This window comes from Somniosus microcephalus, chromosome 7 (genome assembly GCF_052327205.1).
Source record: "Somniosus microcephalus isolate GS21.2 chromosome 7, FLI_Smic_1.0, whole genome shotgun sequence".
Lineage (NCBI taxonomy): Eukaryota > Metazoa > Chordata > Chondrichthyes > Squaliformes > Somniosidae > Somniosus > Somniosus microcephalus.
In genome coordinates this window covers 271,548,642-271,566,513 of record NC_140993.1, presented here as the reverse complement: position 1 = coordinate 271,566,513, position 17,872 = coordinate 271,548,642, and positions in this window count along the sequence as shown.

Below are 17,872 nucleotides of genomic sequence, written 5' to 3'. Positions count from 1 at the left end.
TCAGCAGCCTTCCACCAGCCATGCTGCAGCCACTGGGGTAGCACTGCATAGGAGCACTATAGTAGGCAAAGGCACACGAAAGATTGACACTAAGGGAATGCACAATGGTGATTAGTTGACTTTGTAATGTTGTTTTGGAATTAGTCATTTATAAATTATGTTTGAAATGTTTGTTTTGTGGTGTCTTTCATTTTTGCATTGTGGCCAAGACAACGCTGTGATAATCCGTGACAGAGGGAAGGTAAGGTGAGGAAGTGTTGAGCAACGGGGATCTGGGGTTTCATTCGGGGGAACCAGAGTCTGATGATGCACTCATGGACAGCCCATCCGGAATGGGGATTTGCTGCCTGCCTCCTCCCTTCCTCCTCTTCCTCCTCTTCCTTCTTTTGAAGTGGTTGCGGAACCCGTGGTAGCAAGGGCTGGGCCAACATAATGGCCAAGTTGTGGAGGATGCAGAAGACCACCCCGAATTGGGACCCCCGTGAGCACTGGAGCGCTCCTCCCGAGTGGTCAAGGCAATGGAACCATTGCTTGAGCATCCCAATGGTCTGCTCGATGACGTTCCTTGTGGCAGCATGGCTGTTATATGATTGCTGGCCATGAGTGATGGGGTTGCGAAGGGGAGTCATCAGCCAGATTTAGAGCGGTTAATCCTTGTCACCTCGCGGCCACCCTTGGGTTCGACATGGTGGCTGGAAGATTGCTGGCACAGCGGACTGGCGCAGGATGAAGGCATCATGACTGCTGCCAGGATACCGGGCATTTTCTGAATAGTCTGCCCATATGATTTTGTAGTTAAGCAGCAATAGCCTGCCTTCAATGAAACAACCTTTCTGGCTGAAAGTAATTGCTTAAATATCAAAGAGACAGAGAGATGGATGTGTGTTGACCGAAAAAAAATAACCAAAGAGCTACGGGACTACATGATAGTGAAAAGTGTCTTCTCACAGCGTGACACCTGCATAGGTTATCTTTTTCTTTCATTATTTGTAACTTTGGTGCAAATGAGGAAATAAATATTTCTTTATTCATCTATCTGTGGTGAATCATCAGGCCTTCCTGTGCATTCCTGCCATAACTCCAACCTGGACCACCCAAATACAGGAAACTCTCGATTTACCGGCACCTAAATAACCGGAAATCTCTGTTAACCGGCAAAATTCAGGAGTAGGTTCAGGTGAGCTTTACTTCATATTAGTGGCCATTCCTGGATCTGTGGCTGTGTAACCAGGGTTCCTGCACCTGTTGCTAAGCAACAGGGATGCCTGGATCTTGTGGCGGGGTTCCTGCACCTGTTGCTAAGCAACAGGGACGCCTGGATCTGTTGCTGTGTACAGAGCTCTCGTACCTTTTAACTATACCTCTCTGTAATCCGGACTTTTTGATAAACCGACACCACGCCGGTCCCGTCGGTGCTGGATAAAAAAGAGTTTCTGTACTGAGGAAATTTCCTAATATTTTTCCAGCCCCCTTACAGAGAGGATTGCTGGAGCTAGTAATATCTTCATTCTACGGTGCGCCCTGGAAGTGTTAGCACTCAGACAATTTTCTGACCTCCAGGGGACAGGCGGGTCCTTCAGACACACCCTTAGTGGTGTTGGTGATAAATTAAGGGGTTTCCCACCCTGAACCCCGAGGATTTTGATGGGGTCAGAGCATAGGTCATAGGCTGATGCATCCTAGCACTGATGCCACCTCCCCACTCCTCCGCAGATTTTCAACCCCTTTTATTTTCCAGGCGCCAATCAAAAAATCTTTTATTTTTGCCCTCAGATCCTAGACGTCTCAGCCCTTTTACTGCTTATATATTTCACTTGCTGGTCAGTCTTGTTTGAATACTGCAAGCCTGGAGTTTATCACTGTTGCCTCATTGTCCAAATCATAAATCAGAACACCAAGATCTATTAGTATTGGCAACTTGTGAAGTATGCAAATGAATAAGGATGTAGATTTAAGCTTTATACGCAGTCCCTGAGGTATATACCCGTGCAGCCCACAAAGGTGAAAGGCTGGGTCGTGGTGATACACAGTCCGCATTTGTCATAGGGTTTCCATGTATTCAAGGTTTTACCTGAGACCCTCTTTTGTGGGAGGATGAACAAAACAATTGCAGGTGCAGAAAGGGGAAAGCTCACTCCAGCTGCAATCAGAATGTCCCGAGACCCTTCAATTGAGGGATAGAAACATAAATAAACCAGAAACATTATTGTGTTTCCCCCATGGACAAGTTATATGCCCTGTGTAAATGGGTAAAGTTGGGATGGGAAATTTCATCCATATGTTTTATACAATTTTTCCCCCATGAACTATGATTCTATATAATAGCCCATATTTTCCGATGCCTACGGGTGTGTACGAGGTGTGTACCCACCTATAGGGACATCGGAAATGCTGGTTTCAGGAATGCCAAGCGCATGCGCTGAAAACCGGTATTTCCGATCTGTGAAGAATCCTCTTGACAGATCCTCCGCCTGCCCTGGAGAAGGGCCTCTGCGGGGGGAGAGTTCCGCTTTCTGCACAACCTCCGCCTGCTGAAAACCCTTAGAAATCTAACGCCCGGTAAAAGCCTGCATGAGGCCTGCTTTTACCAGCATAAAAGTTTACAAAAGTAAAAAAAATAATTTTTTTTCATTCATTTATAATTTTTAAATACTTTTAAAAAAGGTAAGTTTATTTTTAGCCCCATAAAAAACATGAATTATTTTTTTCCAAAAATTGCATTTTTGTTTAAAATATTTAATTTAATGTAATTTTAACTCATTTTAAAAGCGTGATTTAAAAAAATGGGCCTAGAAATTCAGTATCGCCACATTTGGGGTGCTAGAGTCGAGCGTGCACTAAATTTAGCGCCCGGCGCAACTTAGCGCCACCTTCAGCGAAATTGAGTTGCTTCACCCCAAGAGGTTCTTGCTGCACTAAAGCAGGCGCTGCACGACTATCCTAAGGCGCTAAGCCGGAGAGGCGAGGCGCTACCACCAAGGGCGGGCGCAGCGCAGGTGTGGCCAGTTAGCGATTGCAGGCAGACACGGTGGCGCCGGTCACCTCTGAAAGGGGGAGGGTCGATTTGGCTTGCAGCCACGCCGTGCACATTGGAGCCCTGATTCTCGGCCTGGACAGACCTGCTGCAACATCGTTATGCCTACAACCATGGAGAGGGCCAGGGAGCAAGCGCAGCGCTTCAGTGAGGGTGCCCTGACGGTTCTGGTTGGCGCAGTGGAGCGCAGGCAACCTATCCTCTTTCCGGAAAGTAGCAGGAGGCCGCTGCCCAACGAATATCGAAAAGCTTGGAGGGAGGTGGCACACAGAGTGACCTCCAGCAGCATGGTACCTAGGACCCCAACGCAATGCAGGAAGAAAGGAAGAAGTTCAACGACCTCACTTGGGTTGTCAGGGTGAGTACCCTTTCCAGTATCTGTTAAATCCGTGAATTTTGATGTATGGTGTCCTTCAATAAATCGACAGAGACTGCAGAGGAACAATCAACAGATGTTTACTGGATGAGGGTTACTCTAAAACTAAAAGTACAGATCCCTACTCAGGGTTTATATACAGGTCTGGTCACTGCCAGTACTACAGTATACAGGAGCTGTAAAAAGTAGTTCTCCCCTTAAAGGTACATACACTACAATTACTCCCCTTTTAGATTAACAGTACCATAACATTCATTTAACAGTTAACACTCTTAACATGCAACATTAACTGAAAATAGTCCATTTTCAGTTAATGTTGCATGTTAAAAGGATTTTGAAAGCATAGTGGCAATCCTACAGGACCACTTAAACCCCACACCGCTGCTGATAGCAGAAAGATTTAAGTTTCACAAAAGGAACCAGCATAAAGACGAAAGTAATGCTGAGTATTTAACGGAACTGCGCAAGCTATCGAAACACTGCCAGTTTGGAACGGGATAGCAAATACTTTAAGGGACAAGTTTGTGTGTGGGCTTCAAAGTGAAAGAACACAGAAACGGCTTCTATCAGAAAAGGATCTTACGCTGGACAAGGCTTTCAGCATGGCAGTATCACATGAAGCAGCCGCAAGGGGCGCTGCAGAGATACAATGGAGACTGCAAGAATATGGCACCAATGAAATGTCATATGGAGCAGTGAAGTGTTATTGCTGCGGCAGAACAACACACGACCATAAGGATTGTTGGTTCAAGGACCAAGTGTGCAGACAGTGTGGAAAAGTAGGACACATAGCAAGAGTCTGAAGGTCGGGAAAGAAAACCAGCAGCAAGAAATCTCCACAGGAGAAGTACAAAAAGGTACATAAGGTGACGGAGAGTAGTTCAGACGAACAGAAAAGTGATACAGACTCTGGAAGCAAGGAGCTGGGTTGTCTGAAACTACATAATGTAATCAAAATGGAGGATCACCAAACTATCTGGGTCACGCTCAAGAAAGACGGAGTCCAAGTGAAAATGGAATTGGACACAGGATCAGCCCTAACAGTCATAAACCGAAGGGACTACAAGCGGCTATTCTCACATATACCCTTGAGAGATACAGAGATTGTCTTGAAGATGTACACGGGGCAAAAAGTCTACCCCAAAGGAAAAATAAGGGTGAACGTGATATACAACGGCAAGGAAACACCAAAAATGGACCTATATGTATTGCCAGATGGAGGACCACCACTACTAGGACACGAATGGGTCCAGAAGATACAGTTAGATTGGCATTCCATACAAGCACGGACAGTAGATGCCAAAAAGGATGACGACGTCACACCTGGACGACTGTCAAAAATGCTAACTGACACACAAGAAGTGTTCAAGGAGGGACTCGGAACACTAAAAGGCATAACAGCAACGATCAAAATAGAGGAAAATGCAAGCCCAAAGTTTTTTAAGGCCAGACCGGTGCCTTATGCGATCCGCCCAGCCGTCGAAGCAGAGCTGGAAGGGTTGGAACGTTCTGGAGTACTGTCCAAAGTGGACTGGAGCGAGTGGGCTACACCCATCGTTCCTGTAATGAAGAGGTTGTTGAGTAATACGCCTGAGGAACCAAAGAAGGTTCGCATCTGTGGGGACTTTAAGGTGACAGTGAACCCAGTCCTTCACACGGTACAATATCCGCTTCCGCGGATTGAAGATATTTTCGCCTCGCTATCTGGAGGTAAACGCTTCACTAAGATTGATCTGGCCCAGGCGTACCTGCAAATGGAGGTAGAAGAAGCCTCAAAACAGTACCTCACGATCAACACTCACAAAGGTCTCTACCAATACAACCGGCTGGTGTTCGGGGTAGCATCAGCTCCGGCTATTTGGCAAAGGGCAATGGATCAAGTCCTGCAAGGGATTCCAGGGACCCAGTGTTATTTGGACGACATCCTGGTCACAGGCGAAAATGACAGTGATCACCTCGCCAACCTGGTGCAGGTGCTCACTAGATTGAAGAAATATGGGCTCCGAGCTAATCGCCACAAATGCGAGTTTTTCCAGAAGCAGATCTCGTATTGTGGCCACATTATTGATGAAGAGGGGTTACTTAAGTCCCCTGAAAAGATTGAGGCAGTAGTCAAGGCTCCAGCACCGGAAAATGTGTCAAAACTGAGGTCGTTCCTCGGGCTGGTGAACTACTACCATAAGTTCTTGCCGAATTTGTCTACAGTACTACACCCACTGAGCACCCTACTGCAAACGGGAGTACCATGGAAGTGGAATGACGAATGTAAACGAGCTTTCCAGAAGTGCAAAGAATTGATCACATCAAAAGAGGTGTTGGCCCATTTCAACCCAGCACTACCAATTCGGTTGGCGTGTGATGCATCACCCTATGGTATTGGAGTGGTGCTGTCGCACAAATTCCCGGACGGCTTGGAGAGGCCAGCAGCCTTTGCGTCTCGGTCACTAACCTCAGCCGAGCGTAACTACGCCCAGATTGACAGGGAGGCCCTCAGCCTAGTGTGGGGAGTAAAAAAGTTCAACCACTATCTGCACGGGCAGAAGTTCACCTTGCTGACTGACCACCAACCACTTGTCTCCATCTTTAATCCAAAGAAGGGCGTTCCGGTGATGACTGTGCAATGGCTACAAAGATGGTCCCTGTTTCTAGGGGCGAATCAATATGAAATAGAGTATAAGGGCACGAAACAGCATGGAAACGCTGATGGGCTATCATGCCTGCCACTGCCTACTGCGGAGAAAGCACCAGCAGTGGACCCTGTCGAAATATTTTATTCGACTATAATTGAACGCTTGCCAGTAACTAACGCGGATATAGAGAAGGAGACCCGAAATGACCCGACACTGTCTCGGGTATATGATTCGATGATGAAGGGATGGCCAACACATGGCGACTCACTGTTGCCAGCATTCTCATCCAGAAGAGAACAGCTGTCAGTATGCCAGGGGACCTTGATGTGTGGATCCCGAGTGGTAATTCCACCCAAGTTATGGGAGAGAGTGCTCAATGAGCTTCACAAAGGCCATCTGGGAGGGGTGAAAATGAAAAGCCTTGCTAGAGCTTATGTGTGGTGGCCGGGGATCGATCAGCAAATCGAGGACCTGACAAAGAGCTGCTCAGGATGCCAGAAGCTCCAAAATGCACCACCACATGCCCCTCTACACCCATGGGAGTGGCCCTCCTCTCCATGGCAACGGGTGCATATTGATTTTGCTGGTCCATTCATGGACTCAATGTTCTTAATAGCCGTGGATGCGCACTTGAAATGGCCTGAGGTGATCAAAATGTCCTCCACCACCACGGAGAAAACGATTGCAGTCCTACCGACCATATTTGCCAGGAACGGCTTGCCAGAGCAGATTTGCCCTGATAACGGACCACAGTTTGTGTCCGAAGAGTTTCGGAAATTTATGAGAAGGAATGGGGTAAGGCATTACACATCCGCCCCGTATCATCCAGCCACAAATGGATTGGCTGAGAGGTTCGTACAAAACTTTAAAAAGGCGATAAAGGCCATGTGCGACGATGAAATTCCACTGCAGCATAAGGTGGACAATTTCCTGTTAGCCTACAGAAATGCGACACATGCAGTTACCAACCAGACCCCGGCCATGATGTTCTTTAACCGAAGGTTGAGATCTCGTCTGGATTTGCTCAGACCAAATGTACGAAGAAATGTTGAGGATAAACAATTCCAGCACATCAATGAGAAGCCGACAAGGAGCTTCAATGTAGGACAACCATTCTTGGCCCGCGACTACTGAACAGAGAAATGGCAACCAGGAACGATATGCACACAGCAGGGGCCATTAATGTACACAGTGGATGTTGGGGAGAACATTGTGAGATGCCAGGTCGACCAGATCCTAGCGTCACAGGAACGAGTCAACCCCATGTCTCGCGTACCTGGTGATGAACCCGACATACAGGTAGCATCTACCCCAGAAACAGTAGCATCGGAAGCTGATGAACCAACCGACGACAGGGGGGCAGAATCGCCTCCGCACCAAGAGCAAGACACTCAGGAAAGGCGCTGTCCAGAAAGGATCAGGAAGCCGCCCCAAAGACTGAATTTATAAATGGACTATTTTTGTTTAATGTGCATGTTAAAGTGTTAATTGTTATTTGAATATTATGGGTACTGCTAATCTAAAAGGGGAGAAAACTACTTTTACAGCTCCTGTATACTGTAGTACCGGCAGTGACCACACCTGTATATAAGCCTTGAGCATGCCTCTGTACCCCCAGTCTTGAGACTACCCTACTCCAGTAAACACCTGTTGATTGTTAAGTTACTGCATCCGTGTAGTTATTGGAAAACATCATAATCTCAGAATCACGGATCTAACAGTGCCCATCCCGCATGACAAACAAATACAGAGAAACCCCCCAAAAAACAGTCAGACACAATAACTCGCTCTCACAACCTGGAGACAATGAACAAAAGAGTTAAACAAAAATGACCGTGGTCCTCGGCCTTCACAGACTCCTTGCCTGTGCTGCACCGAAGTCCTGCAGACTCCTTGCCTGTGCTGCACCGAAGTCCTGCAGACTCCTTGCCTGTGCTGCACCGAAGTCCTGCAGACTCCTTGCCAGTGAGTCTGTGGAGTCAGGCATCCTTGCCACTGCAGCCATGAGCTCAGTGTGCCTGCGCTCCGCCTGGGCGCCCATTTCACCAAGGAGCCGCACCTCCTCTGCGCTCACTGTAGCTGGACTGGAGATCACACTCTCCCTCCGGGGAGAAGGCCACCGAGCTTCCCTACCCCCCCGCGTTGCTGCAGCCCGCTGGGCCCCGGAGCTTCACCCTCCTCAGACCCTTCCCCCCTGCTCCCCTCCAGGGTAGACGTGTCCCCATTATGACCATGGGCTGCCTCAGCTGAGGGTGGCACACATGTTCCGGCTTCCTCTTCCTCCTCCTCGCCTTCTGATTCACTCACAGTGCCAGCTTGAGGGCCCGCCTCCTCACCTGGCGAATCAGCATCTGAAAGCAGGGAGGTACAAGAGTTGCTTTAGCGTGAGGACAGGGCGGCAGCGAGGGAGGCATGAGTGCTGCAATGCACTGCATTGGTTCGATAGTGGCAAAGGATGCTGGTGTGAGGCACAAGTGGAAAGAGAGAGGTCAAAAAGGTGATGACCTTACCATTGCTGTCCAGAACGGGGTCAGCATCTCCAGTGGTGACGGGGCCAATCAGCCGGCCTGCCATAATCCATTCCACTCGCTGCTCCAGATCGCTGAGGTCTTTAAGTTCAGGATGGCCTCCCCCGGTCTGTTGCTGCTGCCTCCTATTGTGGGCCAGCTTGCCCTGCAAGAGAAAGGACAGGGTCTGAGTACAGTGTGAAGCCCTGATCTTGGCTGCACTGCCTCCCATGGTTGAATAGCCCTTACAGTGTGAAGCCCTCATCTTGGCTGCACTGCCTCCCATGGTAGAATAGCCCTTACAGTTTCAAGCCCTGATCTTGGCTGCACTGCCTCCCATGGTTGAGTTGCCCTTACAGTGTGTAAAGTGGTGAATGGGCATGTGATTTTCATGAGAGGCCCATAGGTGTTGGATGAGGCTGGGCATTGGGGCTTTCAGGACCCTTTGGCCATAAAGTGAGGTGCACATACAGGGATGAAGAGGATACTGTAGTGTATGTACCTTTAAGGGGAGAACTACTTTTTACAACTCCTGTATACTGTAGTACCGGCAGTGACCACACCTGTATATAAACCCTGAGTAGGGATCTGTACTTTTAGTTTTAGAGTAACCCTCATCCAGTAAACACCTGTTGATTGATTGTTCCTCTGCAGTCTCTGTCGATTTATTGAAGGACACCATACATCAAAATTCACGGATTTAACATTGGCGATGAGTCAATTCGAACCTACCAGCAACTCTGCAGAAGAAGGCCGATTCCACCAGTGCGGGCGTCGACCATCCATAGATGAATTGAGCATCGCAGAGGAGGCTGTGGAGAGCTGGGCTTGGTTCTCCAGTCGTGACGATCCAGCGCAGTGGGCTGGCAGCAGGTACGGTGCAGACCCTTCCCGGATGGCGGCGGCTGGAGCTGACCGACAGCACAGAAAAAGGCCGAGCAGCATCGACGGGGTAAGAGAGAGGGTAAAGCGCACAGGGCGCAGCCGGGGTTCAGGACCGAGCAGCGTCAACGAGAGAGGCGCGCAGGAAAACGCGCAGAGCGCAGCCAGTGTTCAAGGGCTGAGCAGCGTCCGCGGGGGAAGAAAGGAAGCGCGGGAGACGCCATTTGAGCCGCAGCGGAGAAGAAGGGAGGGCGCGGGAGACGCCATTTTTTAGTCACAGCGGGGAAGAAGGGAAAGCGCGGGAGACGCCATTTTGAGCCAGCGGAGAAGAAGGGAGAGCGCGGGAGACGCCATTTTTAGCCAGTCTAACCACACCCAGGGATGCCGAAGAGTGGCAGTGTCACAGCGTTCGAAAATGAAGTCGAAGATTGGGCAACATATATAGAACGCATAGAAGTGTACTGCAAGGCGAATGAAGTGCCAGATGCCAGGAAAGCACTGGTATTGACCGGGGGAGGCCATCCTTAACTTAAAGACCTCAGCGATCTGGAGCAGCGAGTGGAACGGATTATGGCAGGCCGGCTGATTGGAGAGGAGGGCCACTCCCATGGGTGTAGAGGGGCATGTGGTGGTGCATTTTGGACCTTCTGGCATCCTGAGCAGCTCTTGGTTAGGTCCTCGATTTGTTGATCGATCCCCGGCCACCACACATAAGCCCTAGCAAGGCTTTTCATTTTCACCCCTCCCAGATGACCTTCATGAAGCTCATTTAGCACTCTCTCCCTTAACTTGGGGGGAATCACCACTCGGGATCCACACATCACTGTCCCCTGGCATACTGACAGCTGTTCTCTTCTGGATGAGAATGCTGGCAACAGTGAGTGGCCATGTGTTGGCCATCCCCTCACCGTCAAATCATATACCCGAGACTGTGTCGGATCATTGCGGGTCTCCTTCTCTATATCCGCGTTAGTTACTGGCAATCGTTCAATTATTGACGAATAAAATATCTCGATAGGGTCTACTGCTGGTGCTTCCTCCACAGTAGGCAGTGGCAGGCGTGATAGCCCATCAGCGTTTCCATGCTGTTTCGTGCCTTTATATTCTATTTCATATTGGTTCACCCCTAGAAAAAGGGACCATCTTTGTAACCATTGTGCAGTCATCACCGGAACGCCCTTCTTTGGATTAAAGATGGAGACAAGTGGTTGGTGGTCAGTCAGCAAGGTGAACTTCTGCCCATGCAGATAGTGGTTGAATTTTTTTACTCCCCATGCTAGGCTGAGAGCCTCCTTGTCAATCTAGGCATAGTTGCGCTCGGCTGAGGTTAGTGACCGAGACGCAAAGGCTACTGGCCTCTCCAACCCATCTGGGAATTTGTGCAACAGCACCTCTCCAATACCATAGGGTGATGCAACACATGCCAAACGAATTGGTAGTGCTGGGTTGAAATGGGCCAACACCTCTTTTGATGTGATCAATTCTTTGCACTTCTGGAAAGCTCGTTTACGTTTGTCATTCCACTTCCATGGTACCCCCGTTTGCAGTAGGTTGTTCAGTGGGTGTAATACTGTAGACAAATTTGGTTAAGAACTTATGGTAGTAGTTCACCAGCCCAAGGAACGACCTCAGTTGCGACACATTTTCCGGTGCTGGAGCCTTGACTACTGCCTCAATCTTTTCAGGGGACTTATGTAACCCCTCTTCATCGATAACGTGCCCACAATACGAGATCTGCTTCTGGAAAAACTCGCACTTGTGGCGATTAGCTCGTAGCCCATATTCCTTTAATCTAGTGAGCACCTTCTCCAAGTTGGCGAGGTGATCACTGTCATTTTCGCCCGTGACCAGGATTTCGTCCAAATAACACTGGGTCCCTGGAATCCCTTGCAGGACTTGATCCATTGCCCTTTGCCAAATAGCCGGAGCCGATGCTACCCCGAACACCAGCCGGTTGTATTGGTAGAGACCTTTATGAGTGTTGATCGTGAGGTATTGTTTCGAGGCTTCTTCTACCTCCATTTGCAAGTACGCCTGGGCTAGATCAATTATGGTGAAGCGTTTACCTCCAGATAGCGAGGCGAAAATATCCTCAATTCGTGGAAGCGGTTATTGTACCGTGTAAAGGACTGGGTTCCCTGTCACCTTAAAATCCCCACAGATGCGGACCTTCTTTGGTTCCCCAGGCGTATTACTCAACGACCTCTTCATTACAGGAATGATGGGTGTAGCCCACCCGCTCCAGTCTACTTTGGACAGTACTCCTGAACGTTCCAACCCTTCCAGCTCTGCTTTGACAGCTGGTCGGATCGCATAAGGCACTGGTCTGGCCTTAAGAAACTTTGGGCTCGCATTTTCCTCTATTTTAATCGTTGCCGTTATGCCTTTTAGTGTTCCGAGTCCCTCCTGGAACACTTCTTTTACATCAGTTAGCATTTTTGACAGTCGTCCAGGTGTGACGTCGTCGTCCTTTTTGGCCTCAACCTTCAGTGCCTGTATGGAATGCCAATCTAATTGTATCTTCCAGATCTATTCACGTCCTAGTAGTGGTGGTCCTCCATCTGGCAATACATATAGATCCATTTTAGGTATTTCCTGGCCTTTGTATATCACTTTCACCCTTATTTTTCCTTTGGGGTAGACTTTTTGCCCCGTGTACGTCTTCAAGACAATCTCTGTAGCTTTCAAGGGTATATGTGAAAATAGCCGCTTGTAGTCCCTTTGGTTTATGACTGTTAGGGCTGATCCTGTGTCCAATTCCATTTTCACTTGGACTCCGTCTATCTTGAGTGTGACCCAGATAGTCTGGTGATCCTCCATTTTGGTTACCTTATGTAGTTTCAGACAACCCAGCTCCTTGCTTCCGGAGTCTGTATCACTTTTCTGTTCATCTGAACTACTCTCCATCACCTTATGTACCTTTTTGTACTTCTCCTGTGGAGATTTGTTGCTGTTGGTTTTCTTCCCTGACCTGCAGACTCTTGCTATGTCTCCTGCTTTTCCACACTGTCTGCACACTTGGTCCTTGAACCAACAATCCTTCTGGTCGTGTGTTGTTCTGCCGCAGCAATAACACTTCCCTGTTCCATAGGACATTTCATTGGTGCCATATTCTTGCGGTCTCCATTGTATCTCTGCAGCGCCCCTTGCGGCTGCTTCGTGTGATACTGCCATGCTGAAAGCCTTGTCCAGCGTAAGATCCTTTTCTGATAGAAGCCATTTCTGGGTTCCTTCACTTTGAAGCCCACACACAAACTTGTCCCTTAACGTCTCTGCTAGGCCCACTCCAAACTGGCAGTGTTTCGATAGCTTGCGCAGTTCCGTTAAGTACTCAGCATTACTTTCGTCTTTATGCTGGTTCCTTTTGTGGAACTTAAATCTTTCTGCTATCAGCAGCGGTGTGGGGTTTAATTGGTCCTGTAAGATTTCTACTATGCTTTCGAAATTCTTATTCACTGGCTTCTCTGGGGTGATTAGGTTTTGCAGTAAGCCATACGTTTTTGCACCCATGGAATTTAACAAAACCAGTGCTTTCCTAGCATCTGGCACGTCATTCACCCTGCAGTACGCCTCAATACGTTCCACATATGTCGCCCAATCTTCGACTTCATTGTCGAACGTAGAGATACTGACACTCTTCGGCATCCCTGGGTGTGATTTAACTGTCAAAAATGGCGTCTCCCGCGCTCTCCCTTCTTCTCCGCTGGCACAAAATGGCATCTCCCGCGCTTTCCTTTCTTCCCGCGCTCGCACTTCTTCTCCGCTGCGGCTTCTAAAAATGGCATCTCCCGTGCTCTTCCTTCTTCTCCGTGGCTCAATGGCATCTCCCGCGCTCTCCCGTCTTCTCCCCGCGGACACTGTTCAGCCCTTTAGCCCTGGCTGTGCTCTGCGTGTTTTTCCTGTGTGCCTTTCCCATTTCCGCCGCTTGGTCCCGAACCCGGCTGCTGCTTTACCCTCTCTCTCGCCGTTTGTTTTTCCTCGACGCTGCTCAGTTTTCAACCCCCGGCTGCGCCCTGTGCGCTTCACCCTCTCTCTTACCCCGTCGATGCTGCTCGGCTTTTTCTGTGCCGTCGGTTGGCTCCAGCCGCCGCTGTCCGGGAAGGGTCTGCGCTGTACCTGTTGCCAGTCTGTTGCTGATCGTCGTGGCTGGGGAACCAAGCCCGGCTCTCAACAGCCTCCCCTGCGATGTTCACTCTCTGCCGGACGACTGGGCGGTTGCTCGTGGTCGACGCCCGTGCTTCTGGCCTCGCCTTTCTTCCACCGCCCTCCCGGAGCGAATCCTCGAAGGGAAATGCAGAGTTGCAGGTAGATTCGAATCGACACTCGTCGCCACTGTTAGATCCGTGATTCTGAGAGTATGATGTTTTCCAATAACTACACGGATGCTGTAACTTAACAATCAACAGGTGTTTACTGGAGTAGGGTAGTCTCAAGACTGGGGGTACAGAGGCATGCTCAAGGCTTATATACAGGTGTGGTCACTGCCGGTACTACAGTATACAGGAGCTGTAAAAGTAGTTCTCTCTTAAAGGTACATACACTACAGGCACAGAGTTTGCTAAATAAATAATTGTCTTTATTCAGATTGTGCATATTTGCACTTTGAACTATTTGTTGCCTTGACCGGCTCAGGGTTTGCGGAGCGGGTCCATTCATGTTCTTTCAATGGCACAAGCCATTCCCTGAGAGGGGGCCTAGAACCGACTTGCAATAAGCTGCTGACGGACGGCCCTTGCACTTTGTGCCTCCCTCCCATCTTGGTGCTCCTCCTCCTCCTCCTCCTCTGGTGGTCCTCCAATGTCTGCTGGCAGTGGCTGAGTCCTGAGGATAGCCAGGTTGTGCAGCATGCAGCACACTACAACGAAATGGGAGACTCGCTCAGGCGAGTACTGAAGGACTCCCCCAGAATGGTCCAGACAGCGGAACCATTGCTTTAGCACGCCGATTGTGTGCTCCATGATGTTCCTGGTCGCTTGATGGCTGTCATTGTATCGCTCTTCAGCAGGGGTGCTGGGCGCACGGAGCGGGGTCATCAGCCAGGTGCACAAAGGATAGCCCTTGTCCCCGAGAAGCCATCCTCCTGGGTGAGCCGGGGCTTCGAAAAGGTCTGCCACAGAAGTCTGGCGCAGGATGAAGGCGTCGTGGCTGCTGCCTGGAAAGCGGGCATTGACAGCTAGTATCAGCTGCCTGTGGTCACACACCAACTGCACGTTCAACGAATGGAACCCCTTCCGGTTGCGGTAATCCTCGGCATTCTCTAGAGGCGCCCGCAAAGCCACATACGTGCAGTCAAATGGCGCCCTGGACCATGGGGAAGCCCGCTATTCTTGCAAATCCCATTGCGCGCTCCTGCTGCTTGTCCAGGGTCATGGGGTAGGAAATGTACTGACGTCTCCTTTTGAAGAGGGCATTCATGACTTGGCGGATGCAGCAATGCACCGCGAACTGGGAGACATTGGCAATGTCCCCAGTAGCGGATTGGAAGGAGCCAGTGGCATAGAAGTTGAGAGCCACTGTCACCTTCACTGCCACCGACAGAGACGTCCTGCTCCTCAGCTGAGGCTGCAGATCTCTCTGAAGCAGGTGGCAGATCTCAGTGACCACCTCCCTTCTGAATCGAATCCTCTGAATGCACTGCTCCTCAGACATGTTGAGGTAGGAGAACTGCTGGCGGTATACCCTGGGAGGGTAAGGCCTCCTGTGCCGACGCCTGTTGCCCCTCCTCTGTCTGGCCATGATTGGCACTCTCTCTTGGCATCTCTGAGCCCTCTCAATGCAATGGAGAAACCCAACGTTTCCACCCATTGCAGCCCCCATTATATGTGGCCACTCAAGGCTATGGCACTGAGAAATCAATCCAACTGCAAAGCTCTGGGCCGAAGCCAGAAGTACCTGTGTGAGCGCTGAGTCAATGCAGAAAGCTCTCTCCCTTTGTCTCTCTGCAAATCTCTCTCTCTCACACAGAAGGAGTGGTCCAAAATGGCTACCACTAAGAAGACAGGAAGAGCCCCCTTTAAATAGCGCCCCCCCAGCCCCACAGCGACTGGGAACCGTTCCACTCAACCAGTCGCTGGGAGCGCCAGGCGGAAAGAAGGGGGGCGCCACTGAAGTTCCGGTTTGGGGCGCACCAAGGGCGTTGCACCATGAAATGACGTCAGGATCTGCGCGCGCAGCTGAGCGGGCATTGCGGTTTTGCGCCACCGTTAAATGTCCACTCAAGTTCGCGAGAGGTGCAGATCGCGCCGCGCCCGGGCGCTAGCCGCTTCGCGCCCCACTTATCGCCCTCTTAAGGCGCTAGCGGCTGGCGCTACCAACTGAATTTCTAGGCCATAATGTTTTGCAGTGTTTTTGGGGTGATCTCCATTCATATATTTGACGGGTCTATCTGTCAAAAGTATGAAGGGAGAGTCCCTTCTTCCATTGGCTGGCCTGGCCCACGTGATCCCAGGGAGGCTTGCGAACCGCCTGCGCTCCTGGGATACGTGGGCCCTGCGTGTTTTGACTGTGGAGAGGCCCAGGATCGGAAGTGTCCGGACCTCGGGAGCCCTCAGGTAAGGACGTAGATTTTTTTCCGATAGGAGGCCTCCGCACGCAGGAAGTCTCCGATCAGAAATTACGGGCCATTGTTTTTTTTACCTCAACATCCATCGATTGCCCTGCCATGTTAAAATTGAGAACTATTTAGCACAGAGTTAGATGAACTTTTATCACAATCATATTTTTATTTTTGTTGCTGCTAGAAACATAAGTGTGGGAACTTGCTTGCTAATGAAAATTGTTATCTTTGGAAGGCGGCCATATAATTAAAGGAAATGTTCGCCTTATGTCAAAGGATGTATCAGTGCGCATCAGTATTTGCGAAACGACAATACACGCTTGAGGTCACAGCTCCAGATTATCATCTGCCATCTGGCCATACAATGAACTGTGTGGGAAATAATGAAAGCCACTTAGGGTCTGCATAAGTAATTTAGAGACTTACGCCTTCTATGCAAATAATAATAAAGAGTTGTTAAAGATCCTTGGTTACAAGCCAGCAATGCTGTTCGGAGTCCTATTAATACAGCAATATGTAAAAAGCCACAAAGAACTGTTTCTTGTGACAGAGTATCAAGCTTCTGTTCGAAATGTAAATGCCAGGACCACAAATAGTTGCATGAGAAGGATCCTGAAGCACACTATTTCCTTTTTTTGGTAATGTCTGCCGTAAAATCTTGGGCACCTGTTTATCATTTAACAGCATGAGATAGTGCTTATTTTGTCAGTTATCAGTTCCTTGCAATGGAATTAGTGTTAGTTTACAGCAGTATGATACGTTTTACCAACATTTACAGGCGTGTATATCTTTATATTCCACCATTAACATGCACTGTTCATGCGAGCATGCTGCATGAATTTAAAGGATGGTTGTGAGAGAAAAAATGAACCATTTTTGACCATGGTGGAGTATTTATTGGATGCTTCCTGGGGGCCACAAAGTTAGGTCAGGTACTGTGAACTGATTTTACAAGCTGCATAGAATGTACATTACACTCTTGCTGATGTTCACACCTCGGGACAAGGCAGAGCCACGCGTAGTTTAGGAAGGTGTAGCTTGCTGCTGCTGTAATTGGATGGGGACCTACCTAACAGGACGTTCAAAGTGTTTGTCACAGATCAATGAATGAAGCCATTCCATTCAATTGAAACACCTTACATAACTGACAATCAATCTCCATGAGTTTTGTTAGGCGAGGGTATCAAGGGATATGGGGCAAAGGCGGGTAAATGGAATTGAGGTACAGATCAGCCATGATCTAATTGAATGGCAGAGCAGGCTCAAGGGGCTGAAGAGCCTACTCCTGTTCCCATGTAGCTAAGAGAAATAGCGGGGGGGGGGATTTTAACTTTAGCCAAGTGTGTAATATTGTACCTGCCGCCCATCATACACCCCGCACGATTTTCCTTTCTGCTGAAGTGAGGTGTATAATGATCAGCTGATCCAATATCACTAATTTTACACCATCGCCCAAAGTCAATATTATTCCCATGCAGTTTTTGTTTCAGCATTTCTTCAAAAGATTTTGAATGCCACATCTGTCCTCCTAGTCAATAGTAAATTTGAAGCCAGCAGAGATATTGGAATACTTAGGTGCTCCATGCAGTTGGAGATATTCCCCAGAACAGTTGAAGTGGGGCCACCAACCACACCAGTGCACTCTCAGCACATGCAGTTGGCAGAATGTCTTATCGTGCTTTGGATGTCTCCTTAATCTATGACACTATTTCTTGTATTTGAAAAGCACTTGGAGAATTTGCATCCACTAAATCGAAGCTGGCTGGAGATATATATGGGCCAAAACTTCGGGTCCCCACGGGTGAGTACGCGCTGGCTACTCACCCGTAGGCCCAACGAAAGTGCCGGTTTCGTGCATGCACTGCGCATGCGTGGGAAACCGGAATT